Raw genomic sequence first — 12,189 nt, 5'->3', positions numbered from 1 at the left:
CTCCATGGGTGATTCTTCACGCCAGGGCAGGGTCGCTGGTGCACCTGGAGCCGCTGGCAGTGGACCTAAGGGACTCACATTAGGGACCGGAGAGGAAAATGGCAACAAAGTGGCAGTAGGATCTTGGGCAACTCTTTTACTTCGTCTGGACCAGACATTCTTTTCTGGTGAGTTGACGGTTGTTCCAGGAGATGATGTTCCAAAGCCTCTCTTGGTCTAAAGTTGAATGATCAACATCATCCGATTGGTGATTCTAAAGACTGTTGCTTCCACTCTGGTTCTGATCCTCAGAAAGAGAAAAGGGATGAGCAAGGCGGAAGAGAGACTCTTCATGGCTCTAATTGCTTCTTTGTTGCTTTCTGTTTCCTATTCTCCCCCACCCCATAGGATAAACGCCCTGAAAGCTTGCAATACATCACTGTCTTTCTCCAAAACATTAGCATTTGTTGGCTAGAAATGGGAAACAGAAGGCCTCTCCTTTCCCCTTCTTAGAGGAAACATTTCAACATTTCTCCATTAAGAATGATGTTTGCGGGGCACCTGGGTGGCCCAGTGGGTTGGTTAAGCGTCTGACTCTTGACTTCAGCTCAGGCCATGATCTCATGGTTTGTGAGTTCAAGCCCTGCATTGGGCTCTGTGCTGACAGTGCGGAGCCTGCTTGGGATTCTCTCTCTCCCTCTCTCTCTGTCCCTCCCCCACTTGCTCTCTCTCTCTCTCTCTCTCAAAATAAATAAAATATACAACAAAAAAGGTTTCTGATAAATTCCTGTTAAAAAAAGACACACACGATCTTCTCTCCATGTTGTTTTATTAGAATCATTACCAGAAAAATGACATCAGCTAAAAATACACACATTAAGATATGTGAGACTTGATTCTGAGCAGTCAGGTTTGACTTGGGGAAAATAAATACGGAGGAGGTAATAGCCACAAAAGAAAGCCCACAGAGGCAAAAGCTACAGTCCGTAAGGGCAAGAGCTAGAATTAGTTAGGTTGAGTTAAATTTCCATGGTAACATTTCATGGAAAACAATGATCTTAATAAAAATATTTTAAAGTAAAAACGAAAATAAAAACAAAACCGAGATACAATTTAATGGCACTGTATAGAAAACTCATCAAGGGGGGCGCCTGGGTGGCTCAGTCGGTTAAGCGTCCGACTTCGGCTCAGGTCAGGATCTCGCGGTCCGTGAGTTCGAGCCCCGCGTCGGGCTCCGGGCTGATGGTTTGGAGCCTGGAGCCTGCTTCCAATTCTGTGTCTCCCTCTCTCTCTGACCCTCCCCCGTTCATGCTCTCTCTCTGTCTTAAAAATAAAACAACGTTAAAAAAAAAAAAGAAAACTCATCAAGGAATTGGGCCGCGTGGGTGGCTCAGTAGGTTGAGCGCCCACTCTTGATTTCAGCTCAGGTCATGATCCCGAGGTTCAAGAGTTCGCATCCCACATGGGGCTCTATGCTGGCAGTGCAGAGCCTGTTTGGGATTCTCTCTTCTCTCTCACTCTGTCCCTATCCTGCTCATGTGCTCTCCCTCTCAAAATAAACTTAAAAAAAGAAAAAGAAAAAGAAAGCTCATCAAAGAATTAACCTGGCTTACCAGAGTTATAGTTCACTCCAAGGGAAAGGTTTACCGATGGAAATCTATGGGGTGTGATTCTTACTAGAAATTTAGCTGCCACTGGGGCTTTATGACTGAACAGATTCAGCAATACTCAAATGATCTATTGCAAAGGCTGATGCTGTATGGAGCTTCCAGCAAGCCCTGACTGGAGAATTACCATGCAGAGCTCCAGCGTTTTGGAAAATCGCCCTGCCTTCTTTTGCAGGTAACTCTTCTCCTTTTGAGAGCCTACCTAACCATGGGACATCAAGCGACCATGCGGCCTGACCTGCCTGATATGAACTAGGTGTTGTCTAACCCACCAAGTCAGCCCGAGGAGTAGTTAACCTAGCCCAGAAATCGATGTGACTGTCTCTCAGACCGGGGAACACTGGCAGTCGACACTGTGTTTCACACTGGGCAGAGGGCAAGATCACCTCTGTGTAACGCGTAGCTGCGTCTTGTTACGTAGAGACATGAAGTTTTGTTTTTACCATTGTACGTTCAAATAAGCGTGGGAGCGTGTATACGGATGCCGAGCAGCCCGAGCTGCTGGCTATTACGTCTCAGCTCCAAGCCACCCTCCAGACTCTGCTCTGTGCATCTTTAACAGCTTAGTCCCGGACAGGTGCACCCATGGGGAACGAGAGAGGGGGACTGCAAGATTGGGGAGGCGGGAGGGGGCGGGGCGGGGGGCGGGGCAGAAGGGACATGCTTCTTCCGGTTAACGGAGAAACCACAGCACCTCAGCTTTGCTCTGGCAGCAAGAGCTGGTTCCAGGAGGGTGGTCCTAGAACGGTTCCAGGAGTAGGGTGGTCCTACGGCCAGTCTCGCTGAGCCCCCTGGGACCGCAGCATCTCCTCTATGCGGCCCCACGGCCCCTCCTCCAAGCCTGTTACTTTGTAATAATCCCAACCTCTTCCTTTGGCTCCCCTGCCCTAGAACAATAACTACGTCCTGCAGTCACTCCACCTGTGACACCTCAGTGGGCCTGGGGGCCCTTTCCTCTTCTTACCACTTGTTAACTGCTGTGGTCTGTCCCCCATTGGGCCCTAGCTGGTACAAACACACACCTTGTTCGCTGTGTGTATACACGTCTCCCCAGCTGTAAGCACCCTATGGTGGGGGGTGGGGGGGACTAGCACCTTTTGAGGGTCCCACACCTTGCCTGGTGCCTTAAGTGACCAACACTTGGCTTGCTGGCGACTCACCTCACTTTTATTCCTCATTCTCTACCATGCAGAGAAAAATGGACACCTAGTCAGTTACTCTCTTCCAGGAAGACTTTTCCCCCCCCTTAAAAATGGTCTTCTACTCTTCCCCTCCTCTTCCCAGCTTCCTGGTGGGTAGACCATCTGTCTCACCTTCTGTTCCTCACCACTCTCCTGGTCGTGAGGAGGAAGGCCCAACACGCCCTCAGGCAGTTTCAGCGGCGGGAGAAACTAGGACTTTCTAAGAAGCCCAGGTAGGAAAGGTGCAGTGAAACTCCTCTCCTGAGAAGAGTTTGAGAATCATCAGTAGTGACAGGAAACCAGGGAGATTCGGCTGTTTGTTTCTTGTCTTTATTGACAAAAAAAGGTCACAGCATTTCAGACTTTATTCAAATACACAAACAGTAACAAACAATACCCACAAGTGACAGGCATGGTCCCTAACCTCTGAGCCAAAGGCCATGTCGGAGGATGTGGTTGTCCTCTTGGCCACCCCCCAGCATCTCTGTCCCTTCCTCCCCTACACCTCGCTGACACCCCTGAGATCAGTTAAGACTGCAGAAACGAAGTCGCTCTAGAGGAGGTTGGGCTGCGCCTCATTGCCGAGGAAGCAGGCTCTGAAGGAAAGACAGAAGCGTGCTAGTGTGGCATCTCCTAGGAGAGGCCAGGCTGCTTTGTGAGCTGGGCCTGAGTCGCCCGCGGCCTCAGGCCTGGGCACAACACGAAGAAGGAAGACACTCCCCACCTGGCAGCACTGGGCTGCTGGAGAGAGTGTGGGTCCCTGGCCACGTGACACCCCCAAACTGATGGATGGCCAGGCCTCCCTCCGAAGTAATCAGCTGGGCTCTCCCAGAAGGCTTTCAGTAAAAAAAAATACTGACTTGGTTCCTAAAGGGCTGGGGCGAATACTTTTCCAGAAACCTTAAGAACTGAATCATCCTCAGACTCAGGAGCACTGGAACAATTGTCATTGGGCTGCCAGGAGGGGGACCTCGTGAAAGCCAGCCCTCTAGGGGAGCAGAAATGTCACTTGTGTTAATTTCTCAAGAGCATCGAGTGAGGGGCTCAGCAGTTTTTCTACAGGATCCACTGTGGGGCTCTGAAAAGAGAAAAGACTTAACTATGCGTTCCTGAGGGGCTTGCCACCTCTGCCCTCTGGCCTGCCTCGCTTTACCCCTTCGTGCAGGCTCGGGAGCACTAGGAGCACGAGGAGCACGAAGAGCACGAGGAGCACGGGCTGATGCCCAGGCATGCCCCAGGGAAAGCAGATCTGATTGGGCTCAAGGTCCCAGATGAAGCTGCTTTCCCTCCTTAGAGTCAAATGTTACTTTTCTGGCCAAAGAGCAAGTCTTCCAAAGTCCTCTGTCCTACTCAGGTCTGAGCAGCTTTTCCTCCACACGCCCAATCTCGTGCTTTCCGAAAGATGACAGGAGGATGCCTGCGACGTCTCTGAAAGGTGACCGCTTTTGCTGCAGGTAGAAGTTCCTCTAACGTTTATAGCTGTAGAAATCGTGGGCACAGGCCAGAGTCCAGGGGCCGATGTCAACATGCACGCTCACGTTGGTGTGCAGACACACACGGAGCAGCAGACACCCCTGTACACACATTTCTATCCTGCTCTACACACAGAGAGATAAGGTCAAAGTGAGATCCGGAGAAGAGTTATGCCATCTGCACGCAGGCAGGTCATGAGTTCCTAAGACGTTCGGCACCGTCTGTGAGTCATTTCCAAAAACCATGGCCCCAGACCCCCCTAGTAAGCACTGAGCTGTGGAGCAGAGGGAGCCTCACTGTGAAGGAAACCAGGAGTGACCAACGTGAGTGGCTGTTACAGGTGCAGCGTGCCCCAGAGGCGCCTTCCCTTCTCTGGGCCATTTGCCACACTGGGAAAAGTCATCGAGGGAAGAACAAGGATTCTCCAGCCCTTTGCGTTCAGTGACTGTTCACTAAGACTCAAAAGCGCAGACAGAAGGTCCAGATACAAGCTCTGTGGTCCCAGCCCGAAGGAGGGCTTTACTCCCCTCCCTGGCCAAACAAGCACTTGATTCTCAAGGACGCGGCACTCTGCAGACAGAAGTGATGGTAAAGGGTCGGGCTCAGAGACGCGGGGAGTCCTCGGACTGCCCAGCAAACACATATACCCTGCAGGGGCTGGCGTGGCGTCACGGACACGGCTGCGGGGCAGGTTTGCCAAGGTTAGAAACCAGGAGACTCAGACAAATATCGAACGTTCAGTCAAGGCATTTCCAAGAGACAGTCACAGAAATAATGACACTTTTGGATACTACAATAGAACACATTTGGCAACTTTCAAAGAAATAGCTGTCCCCACCCAAGCCATCAGAGGATCCAAAGTCCCTTTATCTTCGGTCCAGTTCAAAAAGTCAGGTTAGGAAGATGGGTCAGTGGAGGGTGTGGCCTCCCTAAGTGCCCCTCTGTGTGTGACAGGTGTGGGATGCCGCCTGCCTCTAACCTCCACCTGAGGAGCGAGCAAGCAAGCTACTGGAGGGTCAGGGCTGCCGGAGACAGATGAGGCAAGGACGAACACGGTAGCAGCTGAGTGCCCCGAACCCAGAGCGGCGATCCCCAACCTCCACCCACAACCACGGATACCCCGTCCTCCCCTTCCTCAAAGAGGTTTCGTCCACAGGAATATGGGGTATTCTGCGGATCTATCCTTTACCCGAGACCTCAATTCGACGAACTGAAGCTAGAATCCTTGGCACCTGCTGCATTTGTGTGGGGTGCAGGGAAGAGGGGAAAGATAGTGTTACAAAGTGGCTGCCCACGTCCAACGTGGCACCCAGGCAAAAACATGGCACGGCCCAGGGACGATCCTCTGGCCTTTGCTCCAGCGTCCCTGAAGCACAGGCCTGTACGAGGAGCTAGGCCTTCCTCTTCCCCTCCCCCGCATCCCCCGTAAAGGCCCCCACTGGGAGCCCAGCCCAGCTGCTGTGGTAAGGATTTGATCTAACACTGGCTAAGAAGACAAAAGCAGGTTTCTGAAAAGGCATTCTGCAGCCGGAAGTGCGTCTGTCTTCAGGTTCCTGTGGGGGGCAGGCAGGGGTTCCTTTGGTTTTGACCAGAACACTTCTCCATTGGGGGGCCAGGCTCAGCCGTGCCTTGCAGGAGCTCGGTTACTGTACAGGAGCAAGATTTAACTTCACAAGGTGCTCTGCCGGCTTGTTCTCTTGATGGTTAAGAATCTGGAATTTACATCCGAGATCCTCTCTCCTGAAGAATCTGCAAATGGAAGATGGGGGGGAGGGCTGAGGCTTGGGCCGAGGCTGCTAAGCAGACTGCTGAGGGAAAAGGGACCCGCGGCCGCTTTCCACTGGACCCCGCTGGGCAGCACAACAGTCCTGTCACCGCAGGAAGCAAGGCAGGGCTGAGCCCTAACCTCCCCTGAAGCACTTCAGTTGTAAAAGCCTCTTGCTGAACACCACTGCACCCACAGTATCCGTGCTGTCAGACCCCTTCTCCCACGCTAAAGGAAATTGCCGACTTAGAAGTGTTTATGAGAGACAGAGAGAGTTGGGGGGGGGGGTGGGCACAGTACAGGAAAAAGAGGATAACAGTGTACAATTTTCCAGTAATTTAAGGTGGGGGAAGTCACAAAGGTAACCAAATACCTTTTCTCTTGAGACAGGACAAAAAAGAGAAAGAAAATGGTTTCAAAGAATAAACAAAATATTTTCCAATTTTGAGTTTCAGAATTTTCACTTTGCAATTAGATTTTTCACTGATTTGACAGGTGGGTACATAAAGTCTACTCTATTTCAGTACCTACTTCCTAAGAACGCTTGGTCACTGCTCCATAAATCCTGATTTAAATGACAACAGTCAACAACCAAAATGAAGGAAAAATGCAAAGCTAGCTTTGGAAGGAAAGAGAAGAAGTCAGGAGCAACAAACAGTCCAGGCCAAGTCCACTGAGGGGCTGTGAACAAACGAGTCAGAGACAAAATTCTGGTGACGCGATTTCTTACCTTTGCCTTTTCACTTGGCTCTATGACAATGCCATTGGTAGAATTATTGAGTTCTCTGGAGACAACACAGAGGAATTCTGCCTGATCCTCATTTCCGTAGTTATAGGAAGATCCAATGCTGATTAGCTGACAAAACCAGAGCATGGTGAACAGTCCTCTTAAAGTGCTAAAGTGCCACACAGACCCAACCCGCCTCCTGTCCGAACTTTGTGGTTTTGCTTCTCACAGGATGATGAACTGTCTGGGACTATCACGGCCCAGGGGATACCTGGATCTGTTATTCACTTGGGCATCCTCAACAAGGCTTCCCCAGAGAAGGAAAGGATGGGATCTGCCACTGTCTCCCCACCCAAGCACTTGAAACAATCCCAAAGGCAGCAGCTAGGATGAACATGATCATATTCCTTCTAGCAAACACTGAGGTGAAAGAGAATGTTTCTGTGAATGAAAATGGACACTTGCTTTAGCCAAACACCTACACAGGGCTGGCTCATCTTTAAGCAGAAGTCCCAGACAGGAGACTGGCACTCAAAAGGCTCTGGAAAGCACCGAGTGAATCACTGAAGAGTTACCATAAGCCATATGCTGCTGGGACTTTTAACCTTTTCGGCAAATTGAATTCAGGATTTAATTTTAAACAGGAAATGCACATGCACCGAGAAAAGCGGAGCCCAAGGGTAAGGTCATCCGGGCAATCATGTAGGGCCTCAAGTCAGAAGAAGAGGACTGACTTGCTCTACGAATGGGCTTTGGGTCCCTCTGCCTTCCTGTGCCTGAACTTCCTCATCCATATAATAGAGTCAGTGGGAACATGACTTCATGTTTCATGCTTCACCTGCCCCCTGAATGTTAACAAGATGAGAAAAAGAAAATAAAAAATTATTCACTGCTTTCATCAAGATACTTAAAAAAAAAAAAAAATTTTTTTTTTTTTTTTAATTTTTTATTTGGGAACATTCTTTGCTTAAGACTTAGGGAAGGGCGCCTGGCTGGCTCAGTTGGTAGAGCATGTGACTCCCGATCTTAGGGTTATGAGCTGGAACTCATGTTGGGTGTAGAGATTATTTAAAAAGAAAATATTTGAGAAAAAAGACTTTTCTTAGGGAAAATACTTGTGGAGTGGAAGCATGGCAACATGTTGCAGCCCCCACATGAATAAGAACTAGGCTGACCTATAAAGGAAGGGGCGCCTGGGTGGCTCCGTTGGGAGAGCACGGAACTCTTGATCTCAGGGTCTCAGGGTCGTGAGTTTAAGCCTCACATTGGGCGTGGAACTACTTTAAAAAAAAAAAAGGGAAAAGAAAAGAACTAGGCCAACATACACAGGCAGAATTGATTCTGCAGTGGAGGGGTGAGGAATTATCCAGTGTTGGCTCTGACGACCAAGACACCTGTGTATTTGATCCATAACCCAATACCGTTAACACGACAAACAGAAGTTATTTGAGAAGGTAAGTTTATGGTGACAGTTCAACTGACGCTTAAACCCTACATTAAAAATAGGCACGATCCACACAATACATATCCCTTCTATATATATCCATTCTATTCATGCCAGGCTCCCTGTTGCGCACACAAGAGATGAACTGAACAATCCTGCCATCTAATGGAAGAAAACAGTACAATTCTGCCTGTCTGGTTTTGTTTTGGTAATTCTGCCACCACGCAAAGCTAAAGGAACAGAAATCCACAGCCTGATGGGAAATGGCCAAGCCCACTTCTCTTCACATCTGGCTCCTCTCATACCTGCTCTTGCTTTCTGCAGTGGATTATGTATGTTCAGAATGACAGAGTTCTTATCCTGGGAAGGAAAGGTAGGGTAGTTGCTGAGTCCTAGCCTTCCTTATGTACTTATTCTAGGATGTTTCAACTGAGTGCTTTTGAAAGAAATCCCTCTGAGGGAGAAAAAACCTCAGAGAGACACTTTCAAGCCTAAACAGGCTGGCTGACTCCCTCTGGGCACAATCAAATTAAAACTTGGATATGAAGTCAGGAGACATGACACTATTCTGAATTCTTCCCAACTCATCCTATACAGCGACAGAATAATTCCCACGTTTCTGAACAGGTTCACACGTGGCCCTACGAACCCCTGGGGTTAGCTGGTTACAGACGGCAGCTGTTTGAGGGACGTGGGCTCCTGGGCTGAGATGCTGCGGTGGCTGCCACTTAGGAAACATACCTGTTCGAATTTCCAACCATCAGACATAGTGGAGACCATCTGTGTAAGCTCCTCTTCCTGGCACTGCAGGACTCTGTACACGTGCTTCACGGGGCCCTGCAACAAGCAACGGACTTAGAAGAACAATTTCAAGGACACGACAGTTCGCAGCTGCGCTAGGGAGGCTCGTCCAAAGAATGAACAGTGAAAAGGAATTTGCTTGGACGTTTTTTCTGGACAGCCACACACCGTCCCCTCTTACAAGTGGCACTGTCATCTTTCTCTTCTTAAGGTTTTCTTTTATAAGAATGTTTACTTACTTATTGTGACAGAGAGAGAGCAAGCGCACGTGCATGCAAGCAGGGGAGGGGCCGAGAGGGGGGAGAGAGAATCCCAAGAAGGCCCCCATGCGTGGCGTGGAGCCTGACGTGGGGCTCAACCTCATGACTATGAGTTCATGAGCAATGTCATCCTTCAGTAAAAACTTATCCAAGGAAAGAAAGAAAAGAAAAAGGCCCAAGGATATGAATTAGTGGGTAAAATAATTCTGAAGTTCAGAGAAATGAATTATGTGATTAGATTTCATCTATTTCCCAGAGTAGAAAACAGAGGAAAATTGCTTTGGACAAGAGAGCCCCATTTTCTTTTTAAGTTGTTCATATCATGACATACATGCTGAAAATGTAGACCATAATTTGGTTTTTCCAGAGCAATACCTTATTAAGGGAATAACATATTAAAAAGGAACCCCACAATATACCAATGTTCAAACTATTTTCACCCTCCGCTGATGGTACCTGGGAGTGTTTCAGTGTTAAATGGTAACATTCCTGTTAGAAAAGTGTGTAACAAAAAATAAATATTTGGTCTTTGCTCCTGGTTCCTAGCACAGAGCTCCTAAAACCCTTGGAATTTCCTGAGTGATAAAAGGGTCTTTTTTGTGCTAATGACTGGTCTCCAGAAAGACCAAGCACCATTAGAGAGTAGAACTTTCAGTCCTACCCGCTGACCTCAGTGGAGACTGAATTCAATCACCAGTGGCCAATGGTTTAATTGAATCAGTCATGCCTACATAATGAAACATCCTTAAAAACCCCTGAACAGGGGGGTTCAGGGAGTTTCCGAGTTGGCAAACACATCGATGTCCTGGGCAAGTGGCACATTCCAACTGCACGCACAGAGGCTCCTGTGCTCAGGACCCCACCCCACGTCTCTCTTCGCTTGGCTGTTCCTTAGTCTGCTGGAGATCAACTGTAATAGTAAGTTTAGCATTTTCCTGAGTTTTAGGAGTTGTTCTAGGAAATTACTGAACCCAAAGGGGATGTCATGGGAACCCTTGAATTTGTAGCCGAATTGGACAGAAGTACAGGTAGCCTGGGAACCGGGATTTGGTACTGGCGTCTGAAGGAAGGGCAGTCTCGTGGGACTGAGCCCTGAAACCCGTGGAAATAGTTACTACTTATTAGTGTCAGGATAGGATTAAACTGTTGGGACACCCCAGCTGGTGTCAGAGATTCAGACAGAAGTCATTTGCTAGCTGACTTGACTTTCTAGAACAGAAGTGAAAGGCGGGATGCCCTAAAGTTGCAGCACTAAGGCCCCTATACTCTAACCACCTGAGGACCCCTCACACTTACGACTCGGCCAGAGTCAGGTGACAGCCAGGGCTGCTGCAAGGAGGCATGCTCACCAGATGAAAGTCCCTGTTCGTCAGAGGACAATTAGAGGCCCACAGGGAGACTTGTGTTTAGCAGTCTTGGACCACTCAGTGTTGGGTCCAATAAATAGCTGCACATCCACTGCCCGTCCTGGAGGCCAGGAGGCATTTGCTAGAGCACAAACAGCAACTGAAGCTCAGAACAACGAAGATCCATCAGGGAGAGAGGGACTGGTTAGAGTCACGTGACCTTAAGAAAATGTGGACCGTTTCCTGAAGAATAATGAAAACTTGGCTTTAGTACTTTTGCAAAAGGATGACTGGGCTTCAGTTATCTGGAAAATCAGTTTTGGAAGAATTCACTACTGGGGAAATACTGGCTCAACAAAAGCAGCTGTGGATCACGGAGCACTAGGAGCCCAGAGTGGCTTTGCCTCTCCTCCCGTCTTCAGTGGGACACTGATGTCAGCGCGGTGTCTCGCCTGAGCGAGGCAGTGCTATTGGGTCGGAGGCAGTGCCAGGCCTCGGGCTGATCTGCCAACCACACCGCGCTTTCTTCCACGCGCTCCCCTTCTGAACCGAATGCAACTATTGTTACACGAGGTACTAAGAAAAACATTCCCTCCACCTAAAATATAGGGCAAATCTCGGGAAGACTTCAACTGGCTCTAACCACACATTTTGGAAACAACCAAGTGTTTCATGTTACAAAACTCAGTGCATCGCGAAAGATCTATGATATCAGCCACAACTGTCAAAGTCCCAGGTATTTAAGATGCATGTGTTAGCTCTTTTTAGTTTTTGTCTTCCAAAGAAAACCACGAGTATTCTCAAAGGCACTAAGATTAATCACCCAACATAAAATACCAAAGACAGCAAAGTTAGTAGAATTGATGGCAGGCGCTAAGAGATATGAGGGGTCACCAAAAGAAGGTGGGGTGGGAAACCCACATCTTGGGCTTTGCTTGAATGTCTGCCATGTGTGTCTCCTTTTTTTTTTTTAATTAAAAAAAAAATTTTTTTAAACATTTATTTATTTTCGAGACAGGGAGAGACAGCATGAACGGGGGAGGGTCAGAAAGAGAGGGAGACACAGAATCTGAAACAGGCTCCAGGCTCCGAGCTGTCAGCACAGAGCCTGACACGGGGCTCAAACTCGCGGACCGCGAGATCATGACCTGAGCCAAAGTCGGATGCTTAACCGACTGAGCCATCCAGGCACCCCATGTGTGTCTCCTTACAACACAGACAAGTTGGGGCGCCTGGCTGGCTCTGTTGGGAGGAGTATGCAGCTCTTGATCTTTGGGTCGTGAGTTTGAGCCCCACATTGGGTACAGAGATTACTTAAAGATAAAATCTTAAAAAAAAAAAAAAAAAGACAAGTTGAAGGAGAGAATGTGTTTGAAGGGACAGCTACAAAAATACACACATGGCCAATTTGGCCTCAGAGCCACGTGTGACACATGCAAAAGAGGGTGTCTTTGAACAACCTCAAATCCACTGCTCAGAGTTTCACTCAATAAAAAGGACAGATGGAAAGATCAATTAACATCCAAAAGGCCTTTACATCCCTAGA

The 12,189-nt window shown here is 48.6% G+C and overlaps 1 long non-coding RNA gene across 2 annotated transcripts; it reads left to right on the top strand.

The window, feature by feature from the left end:
• The first annotated feature begins 33 nt into the window (after nucleotides 1–33).
• On the top strand, nucleotides 34–7,694 carry LOC123381862. 2 transcript variants are annotated; one of them, XR_006589371.1, is made up of 3 exons: nucleotides 34–167; nucleotides 1,822–2,223; nucleotides 2,931–7,694. It is a non-coding gene; the product is annotated as an uncharacterized LOC123381862 (long non-coding RNA). The 2 variants fall into 2 exon arrangements; XR_006589370.1 differs by lacking the exon at nucleotides 34–167 and having other exon boundaries at nucleotides 1,484–2,223.
• The last annotated feature ends 4,495 nt before the right edge of the window (nucleotides 7,695–12,189 follow it).

This window comes from Felis catus, chromosome E1 (assembly GCF_018350175.1).
Source record: "Felis catus isolate Fca126 chromosome E1, F.catus_Fca126_mat1.0, whole genome shotgun sequence".
Classification (NCBI taxonomy): Eukaryota; Metazoa; Chordata; class Mammalia; order Carnivora; family Felidae; genus Felis; species Felis catus.
This window is presented reverse-complemented; position numbering and strand designations above follow the sequence as displayed.